Source organism: Vanellus vanellus (genome assembly GCF_965231255.1).
Source record: "Vanellus vanellus genome assembly, chromosome: 12".
NCBI classification, from domain to species: Eukaryota; Metazoa; Chordata; class Aves; order Charadriiformes; family Charadriidae; genus Vanellus; species Vanellus vanellus.
In genome coordinates, this window is record NC_138917.1 from 5,338,931 (window position 1) to 5,355,609 (window position 16,679).

Sequence of the window (16,679 nt, forward strand, 5' to 3'; positions counted from 1 at the left end):
GGCTTTTCATTACCGTCAATCTTTGTGGCAAACGCAGGTGAGTAAATCTGGCACCTCGGCCACTAAACTTTCCTCATGATTTGGGGTAGTACGGAATCTGAAAGACTTTGGGTCATCGTATGAACTCTGAATTAATCATCAGAAGTTTTAAAGATGCCTGTGGAGTTTGGGGTGTAAGCACAAAAGAAAGAAAATACTGGGTTCTACTTTTCCAATAAAGATAATTGGGCTAAACCCAAGGAAGCCAAGCAGAGCTCAAATTAATTATTTCCCATAACATTTCTTTCCAAAAATTTGTGCTCTCTGGTACAAGGGAAAAGGCTGACATTTAATATAGTCCAGTGATGGCTAAATCATGGATGGAGGTGGAGGAGGTGAGCATGGTGAGGCCTTTAAAGCTGGTACACAAGGGCTGAAAGGAAAAACTGGGTATTGTTTTCGCTCAGCTGGTTGGGAAATTCTGGAGAGAGGGCTGGATGGGGCTGTACCCAGTTGCTGCGTGAACCAACACACTCGAGAATCGTATGATGGCACTCGGTCCACCATATCCATCTTGGTCACAAGAAACGGAAATTAAAAAAAGGGTGATAAAATTTTAAAACAACCCCCTTTTTTAAATCTTGAGTTAGCTTTTAACAAATGTCTTGGGCAACATTCAGCAAGTCCTTTTAAGTTAAAAAGAACTTCATAGAGTAATGTTAAAGCGTAACCCATCAGCTTGTCACAGGTACCAGTGCTTACAGAAACCTGGCACAGGTGGAACCAGAGTCCCAGCTCAGTTAACAGGAGCTTTTTTTTAAAAAAATATTCAAATGTAACCCATTTTCAGCATTTGCCTATTATTTCATTGTTTAAATCTTTTGGGTGCAACACGTCATCTGTGGAAACTAAATCTCTCGCTGTAGTCCGTATTGTATCCTCAGGTAATGCCTAGGAAAATAGTCACGTCATACATTGGAGCATACGTGCTTCATACCTTGAGAGAGTGAACTACACTCTTTATTCTTCAGTCGCAGGAAGTTGCCTTATGTCTAATATAAGACTACTATACATTTTAGCTACACTTTCACTACAGGTGCTTTAATGGCAAGGAGATTATAAATGTTAATATAATGGCATTTTTTCTTGTGAAGGCCCATCGATATAAAACTGCTAGGCTGCAAACATTTTTCACTTTAAGGGCGGTGATTTGAAATCCAGCTTTTATTTTGTCTCCACATATATTGGTAGCAAAAATATGAACTATTCAATTTATTTTGTCTTTTCTATGAATGCCCTGGATATTGTTGGCTTTGGTACTCGTGTTTCCAATTTGTAAACAATTATGTCGTTATGCGGATGCTGTTCAGGATGCCATATTCATTTGTGTGTTATGAGTACACTTTGAGAGGGATAAACAGGGAGTATCACTGGGATTCTTATACGTGGACTTATATGAGCAGACTAACCAGCTCAAAGCTTCTCAGATTTTAAACTAAGGGAATTATGCGTTGCACTTACAGTTTACTTGGCCCCAGGTTTGTTTTTAATGTTTGGTTTGTTCATATTTTTAGTTAGAATTGTTTTTGCAAGCCTTATAATTAGTTGATGGGAGGGAGATCAATATTTACCTTAAGAAGTCCATCGTTTTATTGGTTATTACTGAAATTTGCCTGCACCTCACAGACTGAGAAGTTAAGGACCAAGTTTTTCCCTGGGACGAATGTCTCTCTGGCTCTTACTCAAGTAGTCAGTCGGTAGCCACATTCAAATCCCAAAGTAGAATCGACCTGAAAGCATGAAATCAAATCAGATGTCCATACTCGGGCAGGAGGAAGCATACAATGAGTAAGCAAATTCAAAATAATTTTCCTAAGGGCTCGGCCTTACAGAGAGATTATTCCTTCACTGCTATATAAGGGCTGTATCCTCTTCTTGAGGTTAGCCTTTCTTTTCCTGCACGTTTGCCCTAGGATTAGCTCTTACTTTGTTTACCCGTAGTCGGGTACCTCAATGTGCCACCTCACGTAGTCATCCCCAGAGTCGGTGAGTGTACCACAAGACAGTTTTGTTTGTGCAAGGCCCTGATACGGCAGTCAGCTCAGACGTAGTCACAGAGAATCAAATCGAAACGTATGGATTACAGCTAGTTTTGTCAAAGTTGTTAAAATACCAGGAATTTATACCGGAAAAAAAAATCTGGGGCTGGCATTCCAATAGCATGCTCTGTGTCAGTTGTCATTTCCAGCCAGTTCATCGTTCGAGGTGCCAGGCTTGCTAGAAAACCTGAAGATAAATACATTTGTGAGGCTGATGAAAACAGCAGATGCTGCGATTGTTTCATGTATAACTTCTTTAAAATCCGTGTGAGCTTTTTCCAGCCTCTAGTCCCTTCCCGGGGTATCCAGCATGATGGTTTGGTACAGAATGGTTGTTCAAGTTTGACCATCATATATGAGTGGATTATTTTAAGGCATGCTGGTAGGTTAAAAACACATTGATGGAATAATAGGAGTTCAAAAGCTGAGGGGAAAATGCGTTGTTGTAGTATGTTAGCAAAGGGAGCTTTTAAATTTGATAATGTGATTCTCTCCACAGTGTACTTCCATTGTAGTAGCTTTAAGCTTTCATATAACATAGTTATATATTTGGTGCCGATACACATAGTTTAAAAATTATAATCAGTACCTATGAATAAGGAAAAAAATAAATGCAGATATTAAGAGGCTGTCTAAATAGATTGAAGCCAATTTTTGATCCCTTGTTGTTAGCAGTATATCAATCAAGTATGTATTTACAGGGATTTTTTTCCCAGTGAAACAGTGTGTGTGTGCGCCTTCGTTGCCGTTGATTTTGTTCATTTTAAGCACGTTTTCACTAAAGTGTTCTACTTCAAGCTTTTCTCAATTCAATTTGAAGTGAAAGGTTTCTGAGTTTGGGTAATTTACATATAAAAGCTTTACTGTACAATTTATAAAATGACTGTGTTCAGAAAACAACCATTTCTATTTAACAATATTGTTATTCCACAAGCTGAGTTGCTTTCCCCACTGTCTTCTGCTTTTACTAACAATATTTGTTCTTGTCTTAATTTTAAATTGTTAGTGCCTGAAAATGTATAACTTCCCCCTTTTGTCTCCTACTACACTGAAGTGACTAGAGACCTCCTGTGATTTGTGATGTAAGAAGATTAAAAATGTTTCTTTTGTCAAGATAGGAGTGACATGCATACAATTCTTTTGAGACTCCCCTTTTTTGTTTTATTTAAATAAGTGATAATTGTTGATGGCAATTTTGAACTAAAAATCATTGCACTCCGTACTGAATTTTAATATGAGTCTTTGCATTTTATTGTTATCTGTAAATCCCTAGCAACCAGTTCCTGAGCCTCTGAATAGTCTATCATGTCTTGTTTTAGAGGAATATGCGAACATACGCAATATTTACCAATAACATGCTCATCAAAAGAGGCGGCTGAGGCTGGTTCAGATTGGTTCACATCAGAATGAGATCCGACCATATAAAGGTACCCAGAGAAGTTTAATGGTATTAAAATGTGATACTCTACTAGAAATCTGTGCATTTTAACTGTTCATTTTAATCCAGGAATTAGTGTATAAAGTTTCGCCAGTTGCATTACAATCCAGTTTGTAATGGTTTCCTCTTCAATTATAGTAATTAATTCCCTTTGAGGACAATAAACATGTATTTTAAAGATCCATAAACTGACATTAGATTTAATATTCTCTTCTTAGGAAATATTGAATATAAAGTTTTATTTCTTACATTAAGATTTCTCGTTGCTGAATCTTTTTCCTCGAGCAATAAGCAAATGCCAAATAACGTTTGCTGACAAATGAAAGATTTTGTACGTGGCAAAGTTGTGCTTATCACCACTGCATTTACGCATAATCTTATGAAAAATTTGAGATGAAGTTTACCAGTGCTCCGATAGTATTCAGTGTGTTCAAATGCCATTTAGACTATGATAATCGGAAAAGCTACTTTGTAGCCAGGTACCGCAAATGGTAGTTGCTGTAAATGTTCTCTGGATCATACACAGCTGCCAAAATGTTATTACATATGAAGATTTTTGAGTCTAAAATGACTTTAATAGGATTTGCACATATCTTTTAGAGTGATTTATTTATTTGTTTTGGTTTGTAGAATTAAAAGCGTATAAGATCAGTTTCGCACTTTTTTATCAGCTTTCTTTTCTAAATGAAACGTAGCCAGTATTCTCCATTTATACATTTAAAGAAGGTGATGTTTCCCTTAAACAAGGAGCGGCACTTTTCCGCATTAAAATCTCTCTACATGCAGGTTTTCTTATAAAATGGAAATTGCCTTTGCATGTTTTTAACCTATTCAGTTACAGGGCTATTCACTGATACATTTACCTCTTGTTTTAAGGAGGGGAGTGGGGTTTGATATCAAGAGAAGTATCCTGAGCGGTGGAGACAGATGATATCTTAGCGTTCTGCAGATCGTATCATTGCTTCCGCGCACAGCAGCTATTCCTTCCTGTCTGATGATAACCCTCTGCCCCAAAGAATCACAAACTTTCTGCTCTCTGTAATTCTATTGTCTTAGTTGCTGAAGCAGCATCTCTATATTTTATTTTTTCAGAGATGCTCTAGTAGAGTAACAGAGGGCCTCATTAAGGGCATCTGTTATCTTAGTTCATATTTTATTCTGATTTTTAAGAGTGCTTCAACAGAAGGGATTAACTGAGAAAAGAACAGACCATCTCTTTTTTACTGCTCTTCTGTACCAATTGCTCCCAGTGTCAGAAATACCCTGTGATTACTGCCGTGCAAAGCTTTGCAAGATGGTTGGTGCAACCACATTTGGCAGTGATTCACAAGCCATTCTAAATACCATTTCACAGCAAATCCTAATGTAGCCCGAAGATAAAAAACATTGTAAACACTGTGCAGGGTGAGACCGCCTTTGTGCTGATAAATATTTCCTTAACATTTAGAAGAAGATGCTGCGCTTGCGTTATTTAAATGCAATTGTATCTGTAATGCCATAAAAAAAGACATACGGCGGGTGAGGAGACTGGCAAGTTACGGAGGAAAGAGTGAAAACCTGAAAGTTTTGGTAGGGGTAGAGTGTCCTGGGAGGCATTTTGCTTCTCTGAGCCTACCTGAGGTTGGCTGTGATGATGTGTGACTGGGACTTGGGTTACTCTGGACTTGGGAGTCTGGGGAAGATGGCTGTGTTATTTTTATCGTGATGCACGTGTCCTACCAGGATATTGGAGGCTAAACCCATGAATTTTGTCTCAAAGACATTCTCAGAGCAAGGAAGCTTTTTAACATTGCATTGCTGCAAAACAGTGTTCTGCCTCGTTATCCCTGGAACGAGTCTGCTATATTTGCAGGATGATTGTTGGATCAGGTATTAATGTAAATAGTACTGTAAATATACTGACACTGTGCGCTGCAATGCAGGTAGCTGAAATAAAACCAATTGTTTGGCAGGTCTGGGAAGAACCAAGCTTGAGCTGCATTTTTGGCCACAGGGTTTCTCTCACAAGTACAATTTTGATGTGCCTCTGGGGCTGAAGGAGTGTAGGCCATGCTGCTGCTTGGAGGAGCTGATGGGTACATCTATATTTGGAACTCATAAGCTGCGATGTTGCAGAGTGGCTTAGCCTAAATACGGAGTTGTTGAGCTTTGGGGTGTTGGGTTTTTTCCTCTCCCTCCTCCCATAGCAGAAAAAGAAAGTTTTACATCTGATTGAAGGATGGTGGGAGGGAATGAAATGGAGGGAAGAGAAACAAATCGCTATTTATAGCAGTACAAAGATAAGTGAGTCATCTTTATTTTAGTGCTAGTTTAAGAAAATGTTGCAATTGTCTGGTATTGTTGGTAACGAGTCTCTTTTTAATGAAACCCACTTGATTGGGATGTGCAAGCCTCAGGAGTACTCTCTCTTATCTGGCAGTTAATACTGTGGCTAATATTTTACTGTCAACATTAATTAGAGATTTGGGAGGGTAACTGGCACAGTGATCTGGTGCCCTCCCGTTCTGGAGGATAACAGATTAGAGCACTGAACAACGTAAGGGCAAAATGTCCCCCTCCTAAGGCCAACTCAAATACCTTAGATAGAAGCAGAGAAAGGAACTCCGGCGAATCTTTTGTGTGTTGAGAGCAATAAAGTGCAAGCTCTCTCCAGCAGTGGGCTGTGGATTGTATTGAGTTGGCTTCTCTAAAAATGATAATTTAAAATGTGCCTGTCGAAAGAAGATTCAAGTGATTCTACAGATTTTTCTTTCACATTTCCTATATACTGTTTCAACTGAGGCCTCCTTTTTCTGTTTCCAGGAGGCATGCCAAAATGCATCAAAATACCCTCTGCTATGACTTGTCAGAAACACCAGTGACCACGGTAGCGTTGCCAAGGGCTCCTCCTTGGCATGTCCTGGGAATAAAAAGTAGGGGGAGGAAAATGAAATGCCGTGGAGGGCTTCCTTAGTCTTGGGAGCTCTTAGGAGCTGTACAGGACATCACTGGGGATGCTGGGAGGCAAACAGTCCGTAGGTTGGACTAATCGGAGCTTCCTTCCTAACGCTAAGAAACAGGATAATTGTACTTTTTTCCCAGACTTGCTACCAGTGTACTGGTGAATTGAGCAACCAGTTAATCTCCACATCTATCTTTTTCCTTATTTGTAGTGGGTGATAGCAGTACTGAACTCTTTTTTTAAAGCGCTGTATGTTAAAAGCTCCATGTATAATTAAGATTGTGTTGTTAATAATAATTCTAAGTAGAGATTTTGATAAAGAAATTTGTAGTTGTTTTCAGCCTTTTTAACTAGCACGCTTGTCAAATACCCTTTTTAGTAAGTAAAAATATCCCATCTGTACTTTAAAATCATTGCTATAGGGAGATTTCCGAAGGTGCAGGTAGCCTTATTCCTATCCCTGGGGTTTAATTGTCAAACTACAGATAAATAGTTGTTAGGAATTACTCTATTCAAATTTGTTTCACTTCTCCGTTGTACTGTAGTGGTGCTGCAACTGCTTTTGATGTTCCCCTCCACTGTCCAAACCTAATTTTGTAAATTTTAACTAAAATGATGAGGTAATAAATCTTAGCTACCAGACACATGAGCAGGCTAAATTGCCTAATGGAGAAGCTGCTTATTTGAATCATGTCCAGGAGATGAGGACCCTGATCTGAATCTATCCAAGGCCAAGAAACGCTAATTTTAATATATAGCATGATATCTATGCCTTTTTAATCCTGGAGGGCGCGTTAGAAAAGAAGCTCTTTTCTAGAGTTATGGCTATGGACAAGACTGTACAGGGATAGTTTCTTTCAAAATGTCACTGCTTCTTGCCTTTTTATACTACCTATACTACCTTTGTATCCTCATCCACCGCACCGGAAGGGCTGCTGCTCCTTTATCACCAGTAATGCGGCTGTTTGAGAATGCACACCGTGTTTCTGTTCCCTGCTGCTAGCAGGCGGTATATCTTGTTTCTGTCAAACTGTATTCATTACAAGTTGCAAACTGGAGAAGAAACTTGCACGAGGGCTTCCAAATTTGGGGAAAACGAAATAAAATCTATTTTTTTTCCCTTGGTTTGCTTTAAAACCAAGATATCTTAATCGTTATTTACCTGGTGTTTAATGTAGTTGACTAACCTGATATGAACTAATAAAACTAATAAAATGTCTAAAGTCCTCGCCTGTTTTCAGCTGATATTCTGCAATAGGAATATCTCTTCTACAGAAGAGCAGTGCATATATTAGACATGTTTAAAAAATGATTAATCATGGTTATGGACAAATTAATTATGGATACACACAGACTGAAGGAAGAGCTGAGCACAGATAGTCTCAAAAAATCTAGTCATATAAATGGTGAAAAATGGGAGGAGGGAGAGGATTATGCTAAATATGCGAAGAGCGTCTTGGAAATAATCTAAATACATGTTCTTACGTGTGTTCACTGCAGTAGTGCTACCTCACTTTCTAAATAGCTATGAGATCTCTTCATGAAAACCCAGATTTAGGATCTGGATGTTCTCCAGACCCATCACCACTGGGATGGACTTGGGCAAAATTTCTGTACAATTTTTCTAGAAAGAGTCCTCAGAAACTCTCTTTTGAGATCTTTATAGTAATATCTTGATAAGTTCTCTGCAGAAACTTGTTCAAATGTTTACCTGTCTGTATGTGTATTTATATATTTTATATGCACACAGACACACACACATTTTTTTAAAGTTTTCGCTTGTCCTCGAAGAGAGGAACCTTAAGGTTCTCCGTGCTTCAAAGGTCTGATAAAACAGTTATCGGGGAGATCAGTAGGAATGGAGAGTGCTGTCCTCAAAATCATTCAACGCCTAAGTTTTATAGCATTGACAAGAATTGGAAATACTTGAAGCTAGAAGCTATGTCCATGCTTCCTACAAACAGCTCTGCCAATTATTCTTGCAAGGTACTAACCAGGCGGGATCGGCCTTTTCTAAGGTCACCTTTGGTTGTGCTTAGTGGAACAGCTGACTTAAAGTATAGGGAGGTGAAGCCACCGTTATCACCTGGGGTAAACTTTAATTCAGTTCTCCAAGTGAACATTGAAGTTTGTACGTTAATGCTTATAGTCTCTGACCATGTTTAATTTTTTTGAGCTATGTGTACTTTAAAGATGTAGTTGACATAAGAAATGTATTCTACTGCAAACAACTAAGAGAGAAAATGAGGAAAACATTGTTTTCATTGGGTTTTTTGGTGTGCTTTTTTTTCCCCCTGTTTCTAGGGAAGTAGAAAAAAGGATATTCACCATTTTAAATGCTTCCCAGTAATTTCTTTAACTACCTCTAACCAAGAAACAGTTAAAAAAGTGCTCTTGCATCCCTTCTTTTGGAACAAAGTAAAGGCTGACAAATTAATTTATGAAGATAGCACTGTGGATAAGAGTTAAAACTATTTGCGTAGGATTTGGCTTATGAACCAGCATACGTCTGTGCACGGAAAAAAAAATTGAAAAAGATAACTCTTAATTCTCGGGCTTGGGGGGGGGATGCTGTGGCTTTATATATTTTTGTAGTTCAATACACTGCTTATAAAAGCAAGTCATTGAGAGATTAATGGGGGTGGGCTCAAGACTCCCCGGTGGCTGATTTGGAGTCCAACAGGCAGATGTGGTAAATGCTGGGTCCGCCTTACGTAGACCTTTCAAGGGGAAGTTATTTATATCGTCTTCTTGTAATTATTTGACGGGGGTTTTGAAAATCATATCAACTTGTGGGACAGATTTATATTTGATTCAACCTAAATATATTTGGGCTTAGTCAGTCCCCCTACACCGAGACCTGCAAAACAAAATAGAGCGGCAAAAGGAAAAGATAGCGGTGATGATTCAGTACGTGGGATTGCTCTGACCGGGTCACTAAGAATGCGGTGCCCCGGAGCGTGAGGGTGGAGGGGGAATGTAGGATAGCAAGGCTTCAAAGGCCTGCTGGGCAATGGGCTAGGCTCTTGGTGTTAACTTAGAGCTGAATTTCAGTCTAGGTAATTGAGGTTACTTGTGCTGAGAGTTTGCCTTCTCTAGCCTGTGCCTCAAGTATGTCAGGGAGAAATGGCTAAAGTGCTGTTCAAACTGAGAGCACTTCGGAACAACGAGACTTCTCCATGTCTGAGAGGGAAACGGGGATGAAAAAGGTAAAGAAACCCACATTGTCAAGAAAGCGTGTGAGTTTAGAACCTCATTATACTCCCATTGAATCCGGTAACAAGAATTCCTATTGATTTTAAAAGGAGTATGATTTGGCAACATTTCATCTCCTCAGTCTGCACTACCTAGTGCATAACGGTCTCTTTTAAACCTATTCATTTGTTTCAACCTTTATTGGAGGACAGAGTGCTTACAGCTGGCAGAAGTGGGGGAGGAGAGAAGCTGGTTTTTTTATAACACAGTTCAAATAAAAGAGTAAACCAGGCCATCACAAATACATTCAGAATTGCAGAAAAACCTATTGTTAAGGAATTACAAGTTTTTTGCCTTCATATTCTACATATTCTAAACATCTCTTTTTGTAGCTTTGACATTCCTAGGTTGGTGGTTTTTTGTAGAGTAAGACATGAAAACTTAGGAAGTCTACACAAAAGTCTTATTTGCCATTCCGTGTGTTGAATCTGGGCTTCAGAGGGGTGTTATTGTTTGCTTTGGTTTTGCTTGTATTTAGCATGTAGCTTTTAAAAGCCCTTCATGGCTGGAGAGTTTTTATTGTAAACATAAAACATTAATTTAAACATTAAAAATTTTACAGCTGCTTTTTAGTACATAAATTTTCACAGACACTCAAAGACAGTAATTTTTGTTATAATATTTGCTTTTTCCTAACTGCTCCAAAGTTGCGTAGAGAGGGGAGAAAAACGGAATACTGATAACATACTTCATGTTTAGATCTTCGAGCTGTAAAAGCAACATTCTTAACACAAGGGAGAATTCCTATTAAGTAAGGGATAAATATTAGTGCTGCCAAAAAAAGCAAACATTCCCACAGTTGGGATTTTGCGGGGAGCAGGGGAAGGGTTTGGTTTTTCTCCCTTAAACAGTTTTTCAGCAAATGTAAAACATAAAAAAAAAAAAAAAAGGAATAAAAAAGGGAAAAGAAAAGCAAGTCAGCGTGCTCGTAGACTACAGCAGCGTAACCGGTGATATGGCCTTCACAACAGGGCCTTTAGAAAATCTCTTTCCAAGGCCCAAGACAATAATAACAAAGGAATAAATAGAAATTGTGTAGCAGTGTTAATGTTTGGAGTTTTGTGGCCGTACAGAAAACAGCTGTATAAGATGCAAAAGCAGTGTCTCTTAGGTTGCCCCGCTCTACCCGGAGGTGGTTGGTTTATGAGAGGAGCGTGCTTGATTCTCAGCCATGTAAATTGGAGAAGCTTCCTTGATTTGAACGGGTCTACAGGAAATTGTAAGAAGTAGCCATCGGTGCTCAGTAGGTTACAGCTATTGCTCTCTGGTTATAATAAATGCCAAGACTGGAAACACTTAAAGGGGGGGTTTATTGTTACAAGTAGCGTTCGAAAAGAAACATACGGTTTTACCCTACCGTATGCGGCCAACGTAGAACTAGAAAAGGACCCAGCTAGCAAAACTAGAAAGCACGTGCTTTTTGTTTCCAGAAGTACTTCAGCTGGAGCGAGAACGTGGTCAAGCCAGCTCTGAAGGGTTAGGAGAAGCATTAACCGAGAGAGCACCATGTAAATGAAATGGCAGCTGGGTCTTGCTTAGAAATATGCACCAGACAAAGTCTTGTCCCATCAGCTCTAAAACAACAGGTTTGATGTACTGGGATAGTGAGGAACATTTGATGTTGGTTTTTTTTTTTTTTTTTTTTCTGGGCTTTTCTATACTTCTGGCTTTTTCTTTGATGGAATAATTTGCAGAGTGACTGATATTACCCCTGCAAACCTACTAGCTAACTCAATTTCATCAGCAATCAGTCAGTTTCTATTAAAAAATCTAAACATACACATACTGGATATAAGGGTCCTTTATATGTATGCTTAACGTCCATTTGAATTTCATTTAATGGTGTTACTAAATCTCCATGCAGATAACTTTTTGTGACACAGCCAATAAGTACAATAGGGAAGCAGGCTCAATAAACTCTAGCATTAACAAAAAGCTTCGTCTTAGTATGTAACGTGGAGTTTGCTGGATAAGGCGCTGAACAAACGCGTTCTGTTTTTCTGCATGTCACTGAATTGGTCTTTACAGGTCTGGAGAAACACCAAAATCAACAAATTAAGGAGACAACAGTATTGCTTACTTGTTTCAACTTCAAACACACAAAAAGCATACTTTGAAGTTTCCAGCGGCTGTTGAAATGTGTGTTTCTTTGACATTGTTTGTTATTATGTGTGCATTTGTGTTACAGAATTTCACTAGTCAATCCAGCGCTGTTTGGCAAAAAAGTAGCAAAGCTCAGGAACCATCAGTTTGCTTGGCTCGGAAGGATCCCTTGTTGGAAGTGACTGGCAGTTAGTCTATATTTACCACTGTTCTTTTATAAACAGTACTACCTCAAAAAGCTAAGTAATATGCAAACCCATCTACTGAAAAATTCCTGGGTTTAAAAATAACAGCAGTCTGAGAAAATACGGTGCTAGTGCTGTACTGGATCAGCTCGGCGGGGCTTTTGGTTCAGTTTTCTTTAGCTACTAAATAAGATGTGTGATCCTGCACTGATCGGTTTGTAAGTCTCTCTCACACTCTTTTTCAGAAATTTGAAGTAAAATGATAATCAGCATTCAATTACCCAAATATAAGCAAAAATGCAGTCGCCTGCCTGTCTGGTCAGGTTCATGCCGATGCAGGTCTTCTGATACCCACAAATCCTTTTTTGATACTGTAGGAAAGCCACGGCAATGGATTCCGTTTTCCATATTTCGCCCCTCTGCCGTTTAAGGAGCGTGTGCACCAGTTATTAATTTCTCTACCTGTCTTTCAAGCTTGAGTAACTAACTCCAATATCTGGAAACAGCTACACGGGAAGGGTTATTCATTAGGACAGGTGGCTCGAGCATGGAGTAATCACCATTGCAGATTTATTCCATGGAGGGATAAACAGAACTTCGCAGGGCGGCCAGGTTCCCAGCAGCAGCGCAGGTCAGGGAGGTGGAACGTGTCTTGTAGAAGTAGCGAGTCGAACATGCTGGTCATATTGCTCTCTGCAAGAGAGCTCAGGTTCTGGTGACATCTCTTCCAGTATCTCTTACCTTAGAAATCGTGGACGATATTTCACAAATAAAAAAATCATGAGATAAACAGATTTTTTCCTGTCCAGAATCATTCTGGAGTTAATAGGCTGGAAAAGTATTTCATGAAACACATTAAAATAAAATGAGCAAACTAGCCAAAGAACCACAAGCAAATAAAAAAGAGTGAAAATGGAAATCTTCAAACTTTCAAGGAACTTCTTTCAAGTACTGGTTTTCATAGCTATGGACACAGATAGATATGTACATACAAAATTTGTGCATGTAAACACAGATGCCAGCCTAGCAGAAATTCGTTTCAGTGAGGGGAGGTGATACAAAGAGAGAGGAGTAGGATGGCAGGAAATCCTACAACCACAGAATAAAGCTTCCCTACGCAGTCATAGGGGCTAAAAAAAAGGCTTATAACAAAGTTGCAGGAAACCTTATTTTTTGTTGGCTTTCCTATAAAATTTATTGTCATATGTATATTTGTCTCTGTATGTGTCAATGCATATATGCTGTCTGTACACATAAATACATAACACATGCATGTACGATGTGCACATATTTATTTTAAGTAAGCACTGTTGCATGAAGTTAGCGTGTAAATGACTGGTTACAGGCAGATAATATAACTGGTTCGCAAAAGAAGTGAAAATGTCGTTTTACATGTGCTACTACGGAAAGCGTATTGCTAACAAGCATTGGAATCACAAGCTTCATTATTAAATGTTCGTACGAAATCTGTGTATAACCAAATCATAAATACATGTACACAATGGAAATTGCATGTGAGTTGTTGTCAGGACTTGATAATAGTAATCATAGCGTAAAGAACGAAGATCATTAAGTAAGTCCCCAATGAGTTCACCGGGTTTAGACAGGTGCCCGACAATGCCTGTCATCTGCTCGCAACTCACTGTGCAGGGACTGTCCAGAGATGAGCAGAAATTTGGGGGTGTTTTTAAACAGTGTTTTCTTTGCTGCTTTAAGAGCAGCATCTGCTGTCTTCGTTGCTTCATCACTGTAAGGTTAACGTGTTTGTATTTCCCCTAATCGGTTTGTAGTAGACTGTTAGTACTCTAGGTCAGGAAAGATGAAGAACCCTTTTAAAAGACAGACTCTGATCAGATGTTTTTTATTAATCTGCCTGAATTTCCTTGGCTCCCCTTCTCTAGCAGTTTAGTGGAGTCGCTGAGTTTTCTTGGAGTACGCGTTGTGTTTACTTGAGCAGCACCTTTTGACTTGCCAAGAGCCGGCATGGCCCTCCCTGCCAGAGCTCGGTCTGTGTTGGTCAAACTTGTGGTCTGCGTGAAGAGTCCCTTTCTGCTGCTAACACCAAGAGCCTGTCTTTGTGGTTTGTGGTAGGGGAACATTTTTTGACCTCATAAACTTTGGTGCTGTGTCAATGCGCAGTGGGTTTTTAACAGCTAATGTACTTTGAAAAAGCTGAGGTCCCAAATAGCGGTGTTCCCGTGTGACAAAACAAAGCACGAGATCGCTGCTCTTCCAGTGATTGAGCTGTCGCTTTGCTTGCGGTTTGGATTTTAAATTTGTTTTACAGACAATAATTTGAAAAGTTTCAGAAACTTGGGGTGATTTATATCTGAGTCAGTAGTTAAATTAAGGTACGAGAGGCAGGTGGTAAACTCATATGATGAACTTTGATGTTTTGGTATAAACCTGTAACTTCACAGAAGCTTCCCATCCACAATTCTCCTGTCCAAAGAGGGCTGACTTCTCAGATACCGCTCCTCAATAAATAAATAAATAAAAGCGTGAATAAATAAATAGATCCTTTGGTAGAAAACAAAGGCACAAAGGGAAGAAAGTAATAAAGTAAAATTAAATCAGTAGTAGGAAGCACTCAACAGTATTATTCATTGTAATACTTATTAAGCCCTGTGATTTTTAGCTTCCTGCTCTAAGTTATGTTGCACGATCCCAATTTGGCAATTTTACATGCAAAGTTAAGGTATCTATAGCTGTATTAACCTGCTGAAAGTTCCGACCAAAAAACTTCATGGGTGGCTCTTCTGCTCATAAAGCTTCTTTGAATTTTTTAAAACAGATATTTCAATATTCTGTTGTATTTCCTCTATGGCCAGGCTCAGACCTTGTGATTCTTGGCATTCATATTTCACAAGTGCGTCTTTTGTTTATTTTACATTTAGGCAGATACTGCACCATTCTCTTACCTTTATAGTATTTCTATTGGGCCTTTATTATTACATACAATAAATGAACGCACGGTTATGTTAAATTTCATCCAGCTGAACAGTAAGGCAGATAAGTGAAAGAAAAATTGTTCTGTGTTTTCTAATCTTGAACTTCTTCCAGTATATTCTGTGGCAATGGACTTAATTCATTTACTTGGGTTGTGTTCAGTTACTATGTAAGTGATAAGCATTTTAATACTCGAGTAGCTTTTCTTACACTGACATCTTAGTGAGGTGCTCCGTTTTACAGAATGCTGATAGATCTGTTGTAAAAATGAAATTGTAAATCTTAATGTACTAAAACTGAATTTATTATACTTTATGTTTATTTCCAGGGGAAAATAATTTAGATCTCTTTCAATGTTCTACATATTTACTGGGTGAAAACCTAGCTTCCCATGTCCACAGCAAAATTCTTCTGGATGCAGTAGAGCCATCATATCACCTCTGGGGTTTTCGCCTTCTAGTTAACCATTAGAAGGTAGTTTGTAGCTCAGCAATACTACTTTCCGCTCCTAAAAGAATTAGTTTTGATGGAAGCTAGCGGGAAGTGATGGAAGCTTCTCACTGCATGAGAACAGAAGATCTTTGTGAGGTGCGTGCATAGAATAGAGTTTATGACTTTGGTTTTCTGTTTTCTCCAAAAGAAAGTTTTCGTATACGAGTAATGGATTATTTTTCACGATGACATGAGAGAGACAACAAAGATTTCTCAAGTGTAAGAAAAATGCAATAGCTTGCTCTGTTTGACCAGTTTCCCTCCATTGTATTCAGGAAGCGAGGACCTCTTTGATCTGATAAACAACAAAAATGATAATCAGATGTGTGTGATAATCAGATGAAGATTGACCATTCAGGAAAATCGTAAATTCCATGGCTCTTTGCTAGGGGATGCGGTTGGCACACTACTGAGGTCAGGTGATCTTCAGCCAGTAAAGATTTAGCCCATCATGAACATCTCAGATAACAGGGATGATGTTAAACCATTCCCAGTCAAAGAAGGAAATTGAAATTGTTGTTTTCATGCAACCAAAAAGTGTAAAAAATACTTTCTTTAAGATTTTATATCATCTGTTTGCACGGTATTTATAGAGGGGAAGAAAAAACCCCAAACCCACTTTATTTCTCTCTTTGAATCTTCTTGCTTTCATTTACTTATAACTTACAGACTGTGTGGGTGGGTTTAGAATTTATAATAGTTTGCAGGTGGTTCTCACTGTTTTTCTTTCCTTTAGTGTCTTTTTGTTTGTTTAAAGGAAATCGCAGTGGTATGAGTAGAGTTGAAGCTGGCGAATGTAACAGAATGGTTTATCCTGGCAAGGTAGGAAGGACGGACAAGGGAGGAGAAAGAAAAATAAAAGACAAAGATCAAATATAGGTTCTATTAATTAAGGATAGCAAGTAATTTATATCTGAATTCAGAATAGTGTTGAAAACTTACAGATGGGAAAATATTTTCTTAGGTAAGACTAAAATTTTGGCTCCAAGAAAAACTTAATTTTGACCTTAGTTTTGTGTGAAAATCTATTTTCTCCATTGTATTTGCATTAGAGAAATGTGTCCAGCAGAGTTTGCCCAAATTTTACGCATATAAGTCAGTCTGGTTTTGATGTGTGAGTTTTATTTTTTTTTAAAAAAATGATTGTATATCCAAGATTCACTGAACTGATAAAGATAGTATTTTTTCTGCCAAATGTTTGTTTCTGTTAACTCTGAACTTTCTGTATTGTAGTGATT